Source organism: Bombyx mori, chromosome 15 (assembly GCF_030269925.1).
Source record: "Bombyx mori chromosome 15, ASM3026992v2".
Taxonomy (NCBI): Eukaryota; Metazoa; Arthropoda; class Insecta; order Lepidoptera; family Bombycidae; genus Bombyx; species Bombyx mori.
The window spans coordinates 14941377-14953538 of record NC_085121.1 but is presented as its reverse complement, the minus strand read 5'-3'; the positions used below and the strand labels follow the sequence as shown (position 1 = coordinate 14953538).

The window sequence follows — 12162 nt, the reverse complement described above, 5'->3', positions numbered from 1 at the left end:
AAATGGGTGGACGCCACTGCCATTGCTCGCCTGGTTCCAGATGGCTACCGGAGCACGTAGACGTCTATAACGTAAATGCCGCTACCCACCATGAAACACGAGTTCTAAGGTTCTTTGGACAATACAACGGCTGCCCCACCCTTCAAACCGAAACGTGCTACTGCTTCTCGGCAGAAATAGCTGCTGTGCTGACTCACAAAACATTCTATCACCAGTAATTACGCAATTTATAATTTTGAGGGAAAATTTTAGAGGTAATTGAGAATATGTGTGCACACATTAAAAATTAGGGTAGGAAATTTAATTTTTAAAGTTAGTGTTGGATTCCGAAACTCTCCATTAGTAAACACAATACAAGTATTTATTAAACACAAATTAGAGGTTTGTTTATTGAATAACATTGCAGACGTGGCTTGTAGATTCATTAAGACCTGTAACTTGGGATAAGTAAATAATTATTCAACAAAATTATGTCGTATAAGTTTTTTCACACGATTTTAATAGATTGGACGCAAAGTCTGGAAATAAATTTTTTTTAAAACCTATTCTTGCAATTTTTCCAGACTCGCTTTCTTTTGTAATACCAGATGAATCGATGAGCAATAAGAGCAATAAAAATCTATCTTAAAAATAGGGAGAGTCTTGCCAGACTCCAGACGGTTCCACCTAGGTTATAGATTAACATCTGTACGGTATAGTGTATACTAATATTATAAAGAGGAAATATTTGTTTGTTTGTTTGTTTCGAATAGGCTCCGAAACTACTGGACCGATTTGAAAAATTCTTTTTCCATTAGAAGCCGACATTGTCCCTGATGAACATAGGCTACTTTTTTTTTTTTTTTTGGTTTCATGTGTGTTTTAATGTTTCCGAAGCGAAGCGAGGGCGGGTCGCTAGTAGTGTATAGTCCGATATAAAGTCAAAAAATATTACGTCACATTGTTATTTCACCTTTCGATTACGACGTAGAATGTTCTAGTTTCTCCGTGACCCTGAGACGGGAAACATTTGTTTCGGGCCAATTAGATTACTGCGAAGTGTATTCGGGAGCAGTCGGGACAGGTCGGCAGACCTCGTTAAAACAATTGAAACTCGTTTGCCGTTTGAATCGTGATGTGATAGATCTAATTTGCACTGAAGATAGTTTAGTTAGAAAGATATAGAGCGAATTTGCCGAAATCGAATCAATATTATTGTTATTACCAAATAATTAACTGTAACACTGAACTGTAACTGAACTAATGAACTGTAACAAACTGTGACGTCGCAGTAAATGTTTAAAGTTGTTTGTCCGGCTCCATTCTACAAGGAAAATAGTATTTGTCAGTTGATTTCGTATTAATGCCTACAAAAAGTACATTTATTTCATCTATATAGTTATATATTTTTTAACACTTGTTTTAACTTTATAAAGTCTAACGCTCACTGATAAGGCAATGTCTAATTGCGATTTGAATAGAGCTCACCCTTTTTTTCGGGCCGAGGTGTCTGCGCCTAATGGACGCGCTGTTTATGTGGATCTTGACGGTCTGCAGATGTTGGGAGCAGATCGCGAGTCCAAGTTTTTTTTAGGGCCCTTGCACTATCTCACTTGATGTCCGATCAGGGGCTCCCGCGGTCAAGACTACAACAAGACTCACGGTGCCACCCCGAGGACGCCCGACCGACGGGTCGTCGAGGCGATCGTCAACAACAACAACGCTGGTCTCCGCGGTACCGCGGCCCGTTAGGCCACCCGGGTGGTGTCACTGGTGTTCCGGGATAACCCTCTGGGCCAGAACCAGCTTGCCGGGTTGGAACGCCATACACTGCCGACCGGATTGCCCTTCCACGGTACGTTCTATCCTCCTGGTATCAATGCGCTAGAGTGGAATAACTCATCAGTTTTATCTTAATGCTAAATCGCATATCATACATGTTTGATGAAGCCACCTAAATTTTGTGAGTTCTTATTTAATCTATCATATCGATCGTTTATCCATAGTGAAATTACAAGAACAGCTTTATTACTGAAAAATAAATCAATATCGGGCACCAAATTTATAATTGTTTTCGATTAAGAACAATTTCGTTATTACCAGCTCATGGACATCTAATGCTGGATATACTCCTTCCCCAATGTTCGCCATAATAGCGGGCCCTGCGCTGCCTACATCCTGCGAATTGTCGCGATCTTAAGCAGGTCTACGTCGTAGGACACCTACCCGCACTGCGTCTAACGGTGCGCGGTCGTCACTCTAAAAAATTTTGTACCCAGTGGTCTACGAGCAATGTGGCCTGCCTGATGCCACTTTAATTTCGCAACTCTTCGGGCTACGTACGTTACCATGATTCTTCAGCGAATCTCCTCATTACTGATTAGATCTCGCAAGGAAACTCCGAGCATAGCCTTCTTCTTCATTGCTCTAATTTTGTCAACTTGCTAATTCTAATTGTTTCTTTTTTTTATTGCCTTTGTAGGCAGACGAGCATACGGCCCACCTGATGGTAAGTGGTCACCGTCGCTCATGGACGTCAGCAATGCCAGGGGCAGAGCCAAGCCGTTGCCTACCATTAATACCATTCTAATATGATTTTAAAGTAGCAGTGGCATTTTAAGTTAAAATAAAGAGATAATTACGGTACGGTTCACATTATTATTCATTCATTTAGTTATCTATCCATTCAGTCAGTTATGAAATCAGTATAGTATAAGTTAACGCCTGTCCTATTCATATGCCATATCGCGGTAAAGGAAGTATATGATGATGACATGGTATCATGTACGGCCTAATGTATTAAAGTAACCTCAAAAAAAACTGGTGGTGGGACCTCTAGTGAGTCCGCGCGGGTAGGTACCACCATCCTGCCTATTTCTGCCGTGAAGCAGTAATTCGTTTCGGTTTGAAGGTTGGGACAGCCGTTGTAACTATACTGAGATCATAGAACTTATATCTCAAGGTGGGTGGCGCATTTACGTTGTAGATGTCTATGGGCTTCAGTAACACCAGGTGAGCTGTGAGCTCGTACACTCATCAAAACAATAAATAAAAAAACGTGAAATAAAACCACAAAACACATTATGTACGTTAAAATGTTGTCGACCAATCCGACAAGGGGGACCCTTCATATTCAACTTCCTCTCCGTATGACATCTTTATAGTTATTTGGCTACATTAGGATGTGAGGAACGGCGTTGTGAACCTGTATGTGCCACTTCTGATTGGATAATGTTCACTACAATTTAACTGGGATTTCTACCTTTAATTTTGGTAAAGTGAATTGTATAGTAGTTAAACGCTAATAATAATAAAGCCTTTTATTCGGACAACGGATATACAATTATGTTTCTTATACTACTGCACTTATGCTAATATATGTCTTCTTCTTCGTCGCTTTCTTCATTGCTGAAGGTCGTGTCCCTGAAACTTGACCGTGGCCTGTCTCGTGAACTGTTTCCATCTCGTCCGGTCTTCAGCTTCTCGAATGGCGGTTGCGACTGGCAACCCAGTTAGGGCGGTTATTTGATCACACCAACGGCTAGGTAATCGGCCGCGGGGTCTCTTTCCTTCTACTTTGTTGGTCACAATCACTTTGTCTAAGTTATCTGACTGACGGCAGGCAATATGACCGAAGTAGCTGAGTATCCTCTGGTCACAGATTATTGAGAGTCTGACTCGGATGCGAAGCTAATCCAGGATAGATTTGTTTGTCCAAATAAAAATTGTTCATGTATTTGGTGCTTCTTTATTTTCTGTAAGTCCGTATGTCAGTTTGCAAAGGCCTCCTCTAACCTACTCCATTCTGATCACTCTCTGGTTACCAACCTGCCTGATATCATCGTCCCATATTTTTGGTTGTCTGCCTCTTTTTCTTTTGCCTTCCCTTGCTTTACCTTGGAGCAAAATAACTACACATTGGTACCCAAGGGAATAGTTTAACGCAACTTCTATTAAATGAAGCAGCTAAATTTGGATGAAACGCTAAATTATAGTATTCTTCAACGTTTTCCTGAATCGTTTCACGTTCTTTCGGGATTAAACCTTCACAATAGGGTCGTGTGACCGTCTGTCCTTTGGGAATAGAATCAATAAAAAAGACTCCTCCTATTCTATCTTTGAACAACGAGGTCATCATTTTATTCGTGGGAAGAGCAACCTTAAATTTACATGTGAAATGTATGCGTGGAGGAATTGCTGTGGCATAATTTGCGTTTTTCTGTAGCATTAGATGTGTGGATTGGCCCACCGGGTGTTGGTGGCTGGGACCTCAATTACATTACAACGCGAATACCGCTACCTACCTACCTACCTTGAGGCATGAGTTCGAAGCCTCAACTAAATTTCATTTTTTTTATTGCTTAGATGGGTGGTTGAGCTCATAGCCCACCTGGTGTTAAGTGATTACTGGAGCCCACAGACATCTACAACGTAAATGTGCCACCCACCTTGAGATATAAGTTCCAAGGTCTCAAGCATAGTTACAACGGCTGCCCCACCCTTCAAATCGAAACGCATTACTGCTTCACGGTAGAAATATGCAGGGTGGCGGTACCCACCCGCGCGGACTCACAAGAGGTCCAACCACCAGTAAAAAGTGTCACATTGTTCAAAGTGAAGGCATCATTGCTTAGCGGTACAAACGTCGGCCCAATCTACGATCGTCTCCACAATTTGTACTGCCTTTTCTATATTTAGCTAACCAGCTGGCAGCCGTAGGTAGCCTAGAATGTCGTCCTTTGTTTTCTTAATATCTAAAAATGTTTCTATCGTGGATGTTTTTTTGTTTTGCTCGTTTTTCTGTATGTACAATGTATTAGACACGTTTTCGAAAAAGAAGAGTACAAGCGTTTCCTTATACAACAGTAGTTCTTTTCCCAGTGAGTAGGTTAAAAGTTTGATACTTCACATATATTACTGGTGGTAGGACCTCTTGTGAGTCCGCGCGGGTAGGTACCACTGCCCTGCCTATTTCTGCCGTGAAGCAGTTATGTGTTTCGGTTTGAAGGGTGGGGCAGCCGTTGTAACTATACTTGAGACCTTAGAACTTATATCTCAAGGTGAGTAGTGCATTTGCGTTGTAGATGTCTATGGGCTCTAGTAACCACTTAACACCAGGTGGGCTGTGAGCTCGTCCACCCATCTAAGCAATAAAAAAAAATACAACATAGAAAAAAAACTGAATTGTAAACAAAAATGAGATTCGGCAACCGGTTACGCATGTTGGTTGTATCTTTGAATCTCGAAGTCACACGCACACACATGCACGCTTATAATCTACCACAGCCACGTTCCAAAAAGCGCATTGTACAAAAATGGGAAAAAAGTAATTGAGGCGTGGAATCCACATTCTCTCGGGAACGAAGAGCGCGCGCTAATTTAGAATAATGCGATTTCACAAATATTAATCTGCTTAAATCACTCGCATTTATGGTTATCTCAGAAAATAGTACTGCTAATTGGGTTTATAACTTTATGTGTGGGTATTAGTTTTGTTTCCGCTACCCAAAGGAATAGTGCTTCTTAGATGTAAACGCAAGAAACTATAGATATTATGGTTAGTCGTCGTGTAAATTAAGTAGTCGAGTCGAGAGGAGTTTTAATAAAAAGTTTAGACTAAGAGCATTGCAGTGTTGAATGTTGAAGTACTAATGTAGTAGAGTACATGAGTATTGCTAAATTGACAATCTATTTAATCACTAGTTTTGAAGGGATATTGGCTGACAGAGCAAATTTTGTTTATATAATATGTGAAGCAAAAACTTTGTAACCCTTTTTACGAAAATTGCGCGTATGAAATTTTCCACACTTATAGAGAATATAGAGAAGAAGTGCACAATTCAAATTTTTTTTAAATTATGATTTAATAATAATATATTAAATCAAAAAAGAAAACATTACACACACTACCATGTTTTGTTGCCGCACACACGCATTACTATTTATTTATTGTCAAACATTTGTTCTTGACGTCTGTTGTCAAATTGAGAATAGATTAAATATTGTTTGTCTTTATTCATATTTTTCCAAAGAGTAGTCTTGGCGAAATTTGTGATTATAGAAGTATAATAGTCTTTGAAAATAGAATTTTAATAGTGTACAAACTTAGAATTTCAATTAATTATAGTCGAAAAGGTACGAAAGTGAAAGGTGAACTTTTTTTATTAACTCCCCTGCAAAAAACGGTATTGCTTTCCTTGCTGATTCCCAAAACCGCTGAAGTTTTGAATGAATGTTCCAAGTATGAAAGCACTTCTGGAACATTCAGCGAACACCCCACAAGTATCACACACGTGTCTTGTACAAATTTCAGCTCATTTGTCACCGGCACGTCGCCGAGACGACATCAATCTTGCAAGTCTCACCAAGAAATATCAACAGAACATATACGCAAAGTTTCAGTTGAACATGATAAATAATTTTGGCTTGTTTCTTGAGGTCTAATTTATTATTATTATTTTTTTATTGCTTAGATGTGTGGACGAGCTCACAGCTCACCTGGTGTTAAGTGGTTACTGGAGCCCATAGACATCTACAACGTAAATGCGCCACCCACCTTTAGATATAAGTTCTAAGTTCTCAGTATAGTTACAACGGCTGCCCCGCCCTTCAAACCGAAACGCATTACTGCTTGACGACAGAAATAGACAGGGCGGTGGTACCTACTCGTGCGGACTCACAAGAGGTCCTACCATCAGTAATTATGCAAATTACAATATTGCGTTTTTGATTTTTATTACACGATGTTATTCCTTCCCCGTGAAAGTCAATCATGAATATTTGTTAAGTACGTATTTCATTAGAAAAATTGGTATTCGCCTGCGGGATTCGAACACCCATGCATCGCTAGATACGAATGTACCGGACGTCTTATTCTTTAGGCCACGACGACTTCAAAGCCTACCTATTGAGTCCTATTGTTGTGGTGTCAATGGGGTCTGAAACCTTGACCCCTAACGTGTCGCTTCATCAGTATCAATAAAATACTTGGAAAGTGTTAAATCCGTACAATATTCAAATGTAGCCAAAACTCGTCGCAAGGTACGTTTGTCTATTGTTAATAGTTAGTTGCTGGTTCATAGCAGCATGTAAATCAATCAATCATGATCGGATGTCTGCAAATAACATAACAAATGGTTATAATAACAAAGCCCTTTTATTCCGAACTACATGCAATTTAACGTATTTGATTTTATATATTTATTTCTTATGATATATCACGCAACTCGGTGTGCCCCTTGGCATAGGTCTCCTCCAGCCCTCCCCATTGAACTAGGTCTTCTGCAACTCTGGTCCAGATGATCCTAGGGTTAGACGGGTATCATCACTCCCTTTTGTTTTCAGACACCCCTGTCTTCAGATGTCTGTTCTTGGATACCATAAGGATACTCCATTTATTTGTTTTGCAACGTAGCATATGTCCTGTCAAATCCAAATGGTTACAATATTTTAATTAGAAAAGGAAAGATCTGTTCAATTTATGAGACAATATTGCATTGATTCTATATTTTTAATTAGTTGTTAATTCAATAGTTATATTCTGTTAAATTTAATTTAATTAAAATCGAATAACAGAAAAAGTTACGAGTATACAAAGTAATTAAGAAACACTTTAGTTATGGACGCGACTACGGAATGACCAGACATTTTGCTGATGAAGAATATTTGATGGGAATTCAAAAGTTTGTCTCGTGCCTATAATTGTTTTATGACGTCCGATACGATATCGTGTTATTTTTTCTGTGACCTGTATTTTTTTTTATTGCCTAAATAGACGGACGGGCTTACAGCCCTCTGATGCTTATTGGGTATAGACATCGTAACCTTAGCCACACTTGATTTTGATGTGTCATTATATAATAGGTCAAGATCTTTGTCGCCTTTTATGATACTCATGTAACATACTGTACTATCGTCACCAGATTACATAGTCTTTTTTTCCCTTATCTAATCATTAGTAGCCAAAAAGACTATTCGAAATACGCGCAGATTATTAGTAAGGGAGCTCACTGGCCTTAACCTGAAAGTATTTGCTAGCACTGACCCTTACAAGAGCGGTGCTTCGCTGAATCTATAGCCAGGTTGGAATCGTGAACCACGTGAAATTCAGAGGCTTGAGAGATAGGTTACGACTTGTGATACTTTGTGTCGTTCACACATTTTCCTATGATCTATTCAATTAATTTTGCTGTCAAGTATTATCCGTGTGAGAAAAGCAATATTTAACTACTTACCGCATAATGTCCTAAAGATTTGGCATCTCTTGATGGTCTATTGGCTATATTGCACTTAGAACTCTTCGCCGCAGTTGAGGAGTTCGACGAGAACAGTAACTAGCGCTTGTAGTGTCTATAAGTACCGAGAGTGGAGGGCTGGATAGGATGTGCTTAGGGCGTCGGAGGCTTTGCGTTGCCCCTTCGTCTGGGTGGGTATATAATATGAGGCGGCCACTTCATATTATATATGATAAGATGGATATTGTATAATATAAAAAGAAATATATTGTTATCTTATGATACTGTTTCTAGGGATAAGTTAACAATTATGTTGCAAAAGTACTGATCTTCTAATTATTTAAATAATTAATTATCATATACTATTTATTGATCTTAAATAAAATTCTAAAATTACCGTTATTTGAGGTTTGTTGATACTGATTTTTTTTTCACATTAAGACGCTAATTTTCTAGAAGTAAAATTTTAAATGTCATCAATGTTTTAGTTATTTCACAGAAACAAACTAGTTATTTTAATTGACAACGCAAAACATCAAATAACAAGCAAATTTACATATTTTAAGTTGTATTTCCTTATAAACTGATATGGTTTAGTTTAATAAAATAAACTTATATAATGAGACGTTCAAATATCGTGTCGTATGCTGTAAATATGTCGGTAGAGTCGTTGTGGTGCGTCGGGTCGCCCGTGTGTGCCGCAGTGCGGCGCCCCTGCGTCACTACTCGGCTGCGGCGCCCGGTCCATCACTGAGATACATAATAATAATATTTAGTATGTTTTTATTATTATTCGATATACCTAATTACTAATAATACATAATTTCGAGGGATGAAAGGTGTTTTATGCGACATTTTTGCAAACATTACAGGAGAGCTATTTAAAATTTTAAATTTGGAAGAAATATCATAATAAAAAACTTCTTCGGCTATTTGAATGGGGCAATTGAAGTTCAATTAAAAACATCGAATTGTTGATAATAATACCAAATACAGCGGACCTTTAATTACGAAGATAAATGTCGCGTATTAAGTGAATTCTAAAGTGAATCTATCTCGAAAGAGATTATTTAATTCTATTCAATTCTTATTTAATTCTAAGCGATGCGACGCCACAATCGTTTTTAGTTATTTAAATGCGGAAATATTTAAATGGTGTTCAGTTGTAAGGTTAGATTTTATATAGTTTAAGTTCACTGTTTACCTTCCAAATAAAATAAAATAAAATAGATAATCCAGTCATAACATGTTGACGATGCGGACCTATTAAAAAATTTGTACTTCCATTAATAGGTTTGCTTTCATTAATAGTACATTTATATATGAATACGTGAAGAAAAAACTTTGTATCCCTTTTTACGAAAATTGCGTGGACGAAGGAGTATGAAATTTCCCACCCTTATAGAGAATATAGAGAAAAAGTGCGCAATGCTAATATTTTTTTTAAATAATGCATAAAAGATACATTAAATCAATAAAGAAAACATTACACACACTACATACCATGTATTTGACGCACACACGCATGCATACTATTTATTGTCAAACTTTTGTTCTTGACGTCTGTGGTCAAATTGAGAATAGATTAAATATTGTTTGTCTTTATTAATATTTTTTTATAGTGTAGCCTTGGCGAAATTCGTGATTATAGAAGTATAAAATACAATCATAATAGTGTACAAACTTACAATCCCAATTAATTATAGTCGAATTTCGACTACTGCGGGACCTCTAGTATTATTAAATGTGGGAGTCGTCTGTTAAAATGAATTACAAAACTTGATATACGCTTTAGAAACGAACACAGTAAGCACGAGGATACACTTCAATTATTTGACATTAACAACAAACTCTTCAAACGTACGCTTCAATTCAATATTTATATTATGTTAAGTATTCAGTTCGTAATTCTTGAGTGTTAGGTCAATAAGTCAGGGCGAACAAGCACATTAATATATGCAAATACAGATTTTGTTCTAACAAATTTAATGTTACCTAACTGTTGTATTTGCGATCAGTATCTTATACCTTTAAACGAGCAATTCGTGTATATTAATATATATATGTATATAATCTGAATCTCGGAAATGGCTCCAACGATTTTCATAAAATTTAGTATACAGGGGATTTCGGGGGCGTTAAATCGATCTAGCTACGATTTATTTTCAAAAAATGTCGTTCGTTTTATTCGTGTTTTCAATAATCAACTCTTCCCGACATCTATTGGCGAATAATAATACTATTTTTCTTAATTGTAGGCAACTAACCGCCTTAAAGACACAACAAGATGGCGTTATCAAAAAAAAACCGGTCATCGTCTAGTTCAACATTATCGTCGCTATCGGAAGGCGTTTACAGAAGTTTTTATTACTGAAAAAAAAAAACGTTAAACAAATTGCTCTTTACAGACTGGTCACGCGATGTTTTCTATTCTGATTTATGAAATACGAAATAAACTGTTCGTACGATGAAAGGTGTTTGTTGTGTTTTTATTGCCACAAATTACAGGATAATTAGTAGGTTGGAGAAATTAATGTCTTGTTTAAAATCATTGTTTAACAAATTGCTTTTTGAATTGACATTCTTTCAGCGTGCTGTCTGTTTCATTTAAGCATCATTTTCTTCGTCTCTGAGCTTGTAGTTATGAACGAAATCTTGAACATCATCGTGGCCTAAAAGATAAGACTTCCGGTGCATTCGTGTTGAAGCGATGCAACGGTGTTCGAATCCCGCAGGCGGGTACCAATTTTTCTAATGAAATACGTACTCAACAAATGTTCACGATTGATTTCCACGGTGAAGGAATAACATCGTGTAATAAAAATCAAACCCGCAAAATTATAATTTGCGTAATTACGGGTGGTAGGACCTCTTGTGAGTCCGCACGGGTAGGTACCACCACCCCGCCTATTTCCGCCGTGAAGCTGTAATGCGTTTCGGTTGGGGCAGCCGTTGTAACTATACTGAGACCCTTAGAACTTATATCTCAAGGTGGGTGCCGCATTTACGTTGTAGATGTCTATGGGCTCCAGTAACCACTTAACACCAGGTGGGCTGTGAGCTCGTCCACCCATGTAAGCAATAAAAAAAAACATATTTATTTTGTTAGTGTATATGCATACACGTTCTTCGCAAACCCCCATAAGGTTTCTGTTAGAATGACACCTTTGTTGACTTGTATATTCTATTGTATTCTACCGACGAATCCACAGAAAATATTGGGTATCTAAAAAAATTATAAAATATGAAAGATACTGCTACGCGCTGGGGTTCGGGATAAATAGAAAGTCCCACCAAAGTACAAATTAAAACTGTATTAACGCTTAGAACACTTCACACACATTTTAAAAATCTCAATTCACTTCTTTCGCTTCGCTTCAGGTGATCCGTTCGCTGTTTCGCTTCGAGTAGTTCCGATTACTAACTGACTGCGTGCCATCTCTGCAACGCTTTTATAGTCGACACGACATCCCTAGAATTGTCGAGAACATTCCTCACAAGTCGAGTATTTTCAATGTGTGTTTCCGCTATATGACAATAGATGGCGTTTTACTTCTCGAGCGTTCTAGATGTTACTAGAACCTTCAATATTCGTTCGGCTATTCGGCGATAGATGGCGTTACTCTTACCGGCGTAACAATAGTTTTAAATAATTGAAATTCTAAAAATTTTCTTTTACTTTTTTCTATTCTAATCTGCGATTTACACTATGAGGAGTGCATAATTTGCGTTAAAGATACATATTTCATGTGTCTGAATCTAATCACAAATATGGATCAAGGCTTAAGTTTTACTTTTGGAAAATGTCAAATTCTCAAATACACCCAATGCAAAACCACGTGAGCCTGAAATACCAATTTGTAGTTAAATCGCTTGTTTCTTTACTGGCTGTATCCCACCTTAGAGTAACCGAACAGTGGCGAAATTTAACAATAGACAAAATTTCGTC

The 12162-nt window shown here is 37.7% G+C and overlaps 1 protein-coding gene and 1 long non-coding RNA gene across 3 annotated transcripts in view; one reads left to right on the top strand and one right to left on the bottom strand.

Annotated features, from left to right (window-relative positions):
• Positions 1–12162, top strand: part of ace1 (acetylcholinesterase type 1) — a 78847-nt gene that overhangs the window by 11442 nt on the left and 55243 nt on the right. The gene's annotated exons all lie outside the window — the stretch shown is intronic.
• Positions 7117–10130, bottom strand: LOC134200247 (uncharacterized). Its single transcript, XR_009975074.1, has 3 exons — positions 9902–10130; positions 8214–8963; positions 7117–7401 (listed from the first exon to the last, which is right to left on the bottom strand). It is a non-coding gene; the product is annotated as an uncharacterized LOC134200247 (long non-coding RNA).